Source organism: Condylura cristata, unplaced genomic scaffold, assembly GCF_000260355.1.
Source record: "Condylura cristata isolate star-nosed mole 26May11 unplaced genomic scaffold, ConCri1.0 scaffold00002, whole genome shotgun sequence".
In the NCBI taxonomy this organism is placed as follows: domain Eukaryota; kingdom Metazoa; phylum Chordata; class Mammalia; order Eulipotyphla; family Talpidae; genus Condylura; species Condylura cristata.
In genome coordinates this window covers 59,363,094-59,370,172 of record NW_004567103.1, presented here as the reverse complement: position 1 = coordinate 59,370,172, position 7,079 = coordinate 59,363,094, and the positions used below count along the sequence as shown (strand labels likewise).

Genomic DNA, 7,079 nt, shown 5'->3' with positions numbered 1-7,079 from the left:
TTGAGTTTTAAATAGTTGTTCTTTGAGGTAGAGGTGATGCAATACAGGCATATTTTTGTCTGTAGTCATTGAATCTTATCACACTCATGATTTTTTTTTTTTGCACAGGATCACTCATATCCTCATTTGATTCCTTAACTTTAATCAACTGAAAAATACAGAGCATTTCTGATAGTTGTCAAATAAAAGTAAACAAAAAGACAAACCATTTTAATCTTGAAAATTACAAAAGGCGTACTTAAATTGACCTTTGATTACAAACTACATCAAAAATAATTTAAAAAAAGTAACAATGTCTCCCAAAGTCTGTGGAATGCAGCCAAACCTATACTCAGAGGGGAATATATATAATTTCAGTGATGTTTATTTTTATTATTAAAGAAGAAAAACTTTAAAATGAGGAATTTAAGGTCTAAAGAAATTAGAAAAAGCAGTGATAAAATAACAATGTGAGGCAACTAATAAAGTTACAAACTTTTTACTAAAATTATAATAAAAATATATGCTCTAGTACTTGATAAATCACCAGCAAAATAAAAAAGATCAAAACATAAGACAGTGATGAAAAACTTGGGTAGACTAAGAATATTGTCAGGAGTAGGAAGGTTGAATAAATATTTACCCTGGAAAGTCATAGGACCAGATGATTTTTTTCAGCTAGATTCCAACTTAAAAAGCATATAATTCTATTTTGTAAAATTTTATAATAGTTTATTTTTACATATTTTTGTGCGTCTTTCCATTTCAGCTGCAATCCCTTTGGGTTTCTCATCACCAAATTACCCATGTGCCATCACCATAGTCCATTGCATTTCCCTCCCCCCACTGTTTTTGATCCCATTCCCCACTCCACTCGCATAAAATGTCTCTGGTATATAGCTGTTCATCATTATCATTATTTTCTCACCTGTTCCGTTATATTCCTGCTATGAGAGAAACTATCTGGTATTTTTCCTTTTATTTCTGGCTTATTTCACTAAGCATGATCTTTTCCAGCTCCATCCATGTTGCTGCAAAAGACATATGTTTCTTTTTTTATGGTTGTTGAGTAATACTCCACTGTGTATTTGTACCACATCTTTTTAATCCAGTCATCCATTTTTGGGCATTTGGGCTGTTTCCATGTCTTTCCAATTGTGAATAAAGCAGCAATAAACATGGGGAGTGCAGGTATCTTTTTGAATCAGTGTTTTTGTGTCTTTTGGGTAGATACCTAGGAGTGGGATTGCTGGGTCATAGGGAAGCTCCATGTTTAGCAGTTTGAGGAACCTCCAAACAGTCTTCCATAGTGTTTGTACTAGTTTGCATTCCCACCAGCAGTGCAGGAGAGTTCCTTTTTCTTCACATCCTTGCCAACATTTGTTGTTGCTAGTTGTTTGAAGATGTGCCATTCTCACTGGGGTGAGGTGGTATTTCATTGTGGTTTTAATTTGCATCTCTTTTATCACAAGTGATGTTGAACATTTATCCATATGCTTGTTGGCTATCTGCATTTCCTCTTTGGAGAAGTGTCTTAAAAAGCATATAATTCTATTATTAAAATTATTCCATAGTTCAGAAAAATTATAGGACATATATTCCTTTTGTGAAGCCAGCACAATTTTACTGTAAAATTGGATAAAATTGTACAACTATTATAGTAGAAGTGATATTAATAACAAAAACAACACCAAATTATATCTTGTACATCTTGTGAGTGAGCTTAAGTATAAACTTCTAAAAGAAATTACCAAAAAAGGGGTGGCTGGGAGCAAATAAACATGGAGTCCATCTTCCACCAGAAATAAGACAGCTTCCTTTGTGTTCAACATTGCTTAAATAATCTATTTTTACTATGTAGAATTCACATTACCTTTAATTGAACAAAGATGAAGAGAGAATGGTAGAAAGGGGAGTTGCTAGTAAAGGCTATCACAACTTTTACAGCAGCCTTCTAGAAATATGAACGACAGTGTTTTTTTCTCAATTCAATTTATAAGCAATGTCTTGAACGTTTGAGGTTTAGAATTGAACCTGTTCAACATTCCAGATTATCGGAATCTCACAACTGATTCTTGAAACAAAAGGTCATCTTATGCAATTATAAGGAACGGTGGATTGCAGTTAGAAAATTAGGAAAAGAGTGGTTCCACTTGAATTCATTTTTGGGGTGTCCAGAATTAATATCAGACACATACCTTGAACTTTTCTTGGCTCAATTCCAATAGGAATTATTCTATATTTGTTGTTAAGGGTGGTCTGCCAGATTGTGAAGCTGACTAGCTTCTGCACATGATCGGGTTCCAACAGATGTACCAATCAAAATTTATTAGAGAAGAATTAATACAACTAAAAGAATAGAGTCCAAAAAATAGATCTGAAATGAGTCTTAGAAGCAAGTGATGGATTAGTAATGTTATACAAGGCTGAGGAAGATTTGCAGAGGCCTCTGGCACTACCATGAAGCAGCATACCTCCGTGGGGCTATTCAGCTCAGCATGCTAGGAAGTGCTAGAAATTTATTTCAAGGTATTCCACAGACATCAGGTACACCGTTTACTTCAGAAGAGCTAAAGAAGAGAAAACTACTATGAAAAGCAGCAGCAGCAACAAGATCTATCAGAGCAGCTTTTACATTGGGATGAAAGGCCAACCACAATTTCAGAAGCACTTGGCAATGACTTCAGTGATACTGAATGAAAAAGTTATGCTTCAGGCATTTATGAACATATCTTTAGAAACTGTTAGAAATAGTTTCAAAATAGAAGGAAAAATAATACCTTTACAGATCACTTAGCTATTCATACTTTTCAACGTTCTCCTGTGATTATAGCATAGAGGCCATTTTGGTAATGTGTCAAAGAAAACAGTGTTCAACAGAGGAAATAAGACTGTTAGGTGGTTCACAAAAAATTATGAGAAAGTGGGAAACTTTCCCATTTTTAGGACTGAAGACTTATTCTCCAAACAATAGCCAAAGAAGCAATCAGCAGCGAAAGAAATTTTAAAAAAGAGACTAGCAAATATAAGTCCAATTGTTAATCAAAAGAATAGTATATAGTGACAACATATGCTTTATTTCAGGGATAAAAGAATGGCTTATAAGGAATTTATTAATATAATTCATTACATTGAAAAAATATAAGCTTCATACAATTATATCAATAATAATAAAATATAATACAGTTTAGAAGTCATTACCAATAAAAGCACTAAATAAAACAATAAAGGGAAAAAAACTAAAATTCTGTGTTACTGCAGGAGACATTGTGTTTTTATCAATTTCCATTCTCTGCTACCTCTATTATGATGACAGTCAATGATTAGGGTTGTTAGCACCTCTCATTAATTTATACCCATCATGGGAAGCCTGTATTTCTTGCTAGTGATTGCTTCAGGAGCCCAAGCCTAGGCCAATTGAATCGTGGCTTTCTTCTGGGCACTTTTAGTAAACATTTCTGCAGTTTGACTTGTTGACACTTGTCAACATGTTGACACAATGTGCTTTGACGTTATAATGCATAATTTACTACTTCAATAGCTTACCTTATACTGATTTTACCTAGGAATTTATTTAGGAGCTTAGCATAGATTTGATAAGAAGCACAAATCAAAAGCAAAACTAGATTAATTTGTTAATATTAATATTAAAATTTTCTGTTTACTGAAGGAGACCACAGAGAATGATTATAGGTGACAGAATGGGGAAAGATATTCTCAATATCTAAAACTGTTAATATCTTAGAGGGAAGAAACTGAAAATCAACATGACAGACACCTCAAGAAAAAAATATATATAATATGAATAGTTTACAAAAGAGGTAGTCTCAAAGCTAGTAAGTATATAAAGAAATGCTCAAAATTATTTTTAATTAGAGAAATGCAAAATAAAGCAACCAAATGATATTATTTACTACTTCTTAGAATGGTAAAATTTATAAAGCTGGAAAATGCCAAGTGGGATATGAATCTCAGTAATGCTCATACACAGCTGGTAAGAGCTCTTGTTGAAATGCAACTGGACTATTCACTTGGCTTAGTTAATGCTTCCTTGGAAGTAGATTCTGAGCCAGATTCCAATGAAAATGGGAGGTTGGTTTGGAGGAGAGGAACACATTGATAGGAGAGTAAGGAAGTGATGCAATGGAAAGACAGCCAAAAAGTGAAAAATAAGGCACTGGACCATTGGAGTATAGTCAATTTGGAAACCCTGGGTAACACAGCTGGGTAACTAATCCCTTCTGAGGTCAGGGGCACAGCTAGCTTCTGAAGGATTGATCCAGTGTAGTAACATAGAGCTACTAAATTTAACATAATGGGTTTATTATTTATGTAGCCTTTTGAAATTCTTTGATTCTTTATCTTTGCATTTATGTTTTGCAGTTGAGGCTCAATGAAGCAATAAAGCATGCTCCTGGGGCTTGCAATTTCAACCCATGACAGAGCCTGCCTCTGCTACCTCCCTCCTTCCTATGATCTACCTGCAACAGCTACTAACCTTGGTTTCTGGCAGTCACCAGAGCTGGCTGTATAGTGGGTGACAGGGTGATGAAGTGTGTACCTCGGTTGCTCCCCATCTCCAGTGATGGCCTGGTTGAGCATGATGGGGGTATGGAGGTTGTCTTTGGATACAAGCGTTTCTATCTTGGCTAGCAGAGCAATGGCAACTTTGGTGATAATTTGATCAAATGTCTTTGACCCTTGAACCTTGATCAAGAGGTGCCTTTTGATGTAGAGCTTGTAATCCTGTGAGAGATAGCCTGCCCATGGGTTGGTATAGTATGGGGTAGAGTGCTCACAGGAATAGGAGATTTACTTCCACAGTCTGGGACTCAAATTTTTATTGTAAAGAATCAAGTGGGCTGTCTACCTGGTATGCATAATTATAGTATATACCTCTTAGAGTATGCTACTTTAATGTGGAACAGGGTAAGCAGGATGTAGGAATCCCAAATCTACCTCCATGAAACCCCAGGGAAATGGGCTAATATTACATTTTGGAAAGTGGGGCTTAGGGGAGAAAAAATGTTGTATTTCATTGGCAAAGAAAATGATTTTCACAGGAGCTCATTGGACAAAGTAGACAGAGGAACAAAAAAATTGTCTGAGTATGGGCTACTGGTCAGGTCCTTCTGAGCCATGGTTACATTGTGGACAAAGTCTGAATCCCAACTCTAGGTGTTCATAGCAGACTGCTCAGGAAGAACAGTTAGTCTTGGTATTGTAGCTCAGAGGTCATACTTCATGTGATTTTAACAGCCAGTCAGTGAAGCAAAAAGTGGTTAGACTTGATTGACAGTTAAATCTACAGGCACGGAGAATACAGGCCTAGATTGGGAATGGGCTTTATTTTCTAGGGGCTCTTTCTATTTTCATTTTGCATTTGGTTCTGCAAATTATGTAGATAGTTCTGGTTCAGTTTCCCGAGTTTTACCAACTCAGGAAAGTTGGAGGAAGAGAGAAGTGGTGATGGTGTTAATTTGCTCTACTTTGGACTTGAGGAACATAGATTGAATGACTTTTTTAGGTGTGATGATAAGCTTTCAGTATGGAGATTCAAACTCCAGCAATTGGGAATTTGACAGGTCACATAGAAAGTTCCTAGAGATATAGGGGGGAGAAGGGTTTAATAAGGATTTATATATCTCTTACTTTATATAATGTATAAACTTAACATCAGCTTCATCTCGTACTGATTTTTAAAATCTAAAATCTTAGATGAAAACTCTATTCTAAAATCCAAATTAAGGAGACACTTTCAAGCAAGACATAGAAGTCAGAAACTATGTAAGAAATAGACATTTGTTATTACACATTGTAGGATAATAGTTACATATGCCAAGTTAAAAGACAATCGACACACTGAAAATTATGTAATGATAAATACCTATAATTGGTAACAAACTCTTAAAACAAATGGCTAATACTCCAATAAAAAACTTTTAAAAGCTATAGATAGTGCACAGAAGAACAAATCCAAAAGACTAATGAACATTTGAGTTTTTATACCTCAGCAATAATTAGAGAAATGCAAATTAGCCAATGAATTATCATTTTGCAACCATTTATTGAATTGGCAAAAATAAAAAAAAATTATAACACCCACTGCTGGAAAGAATGTAGGAATGAGCACTTTCACAAATTCCTTCTGGAAATGTGAGTTGTTGCAAGCATTTTGGAAATTAATCTAGCAGTTATCTTTAATAAGCAAAAATACACATATGACTCGAGCCAGCAATTTTATTTTAAAAACTCTATTCTAAAGAAATAGAGCTGCAGTGTGTAAGGATATGTGCATCCTCTACCCCTACAAATGTTTATGGCAACATTTTTCTGAAAATTAGTAATTGCCCAAATGTGTGTGTGTGTGTGTGTGTGTGTAGTGTGCAATGTGTATGCAACTCATTGGGTAGAATAATATGTAACTAATAAAAAGATGCATTAGTTCTATGTCAACCTATAGTAATTGTTGTTTGTAGGGAGTTCCATGATGTATTTTTAAGTGGGAAATGAAAGGTGCAGAAAAATATAATGTGTGTGTTTCTTATTAAAAATGCCAAAGAATGGGAGAAAAAAAACCCAAAATGTGTATGTGTTTGCATATGATTAAGTGGATATAAAATAGGAATTAAGATCACATACTAAATTGTGAATGATAATTTCTTGGCTAAGGAAGAGGGAAGAAATAGAAGCTCAATGGCGTAGTGAGAATAAAAGTGGGGGCTAAAAAGTCAGCATGCTTTCACACAGGCCATACTTTTTAAGGAACTACCACACTGGCTTGATTCTCAGAATAGGTGGGTGAATGGAAGCCCAATAACTTGAAAGGGGAAACAAATTGAGGTCTGGCAGAGGAAGGCGGCAGAAGTTCACTTATCAGAATTGGGATCTCAAAAGCTTATCCCTAAGGTCTACCTGGGCTGAGTCCCAGAATGTGGGTCAGCTACGTAACTACCTCTTGTGGAGATCAGTCTTGTTCACACGGGGTTCTCACAATGTTTGCACCTAGGAATCTCTGGGGAGAAAAAAAGTACATATACCCTTTCTTTTCCCTCAATCTGAGCATATTTATTCTTAATTTGGGCATGGAGATTTTAAAT

General features: G+C 35.3%; 1 pseudogene; it reads left to right on the top strand.

The window, feature by feature from the left end:
• The first annotated feature begins 1,760 nt into the window (after positions 1-1,760).
• LOC101625151 lies at positions 1,761-2,776 on the top strand (annotated as a pseudogene).
• The last annotated feature ends 4,303 nt before the right edge of the window (positions 2,777-7,079 follow it).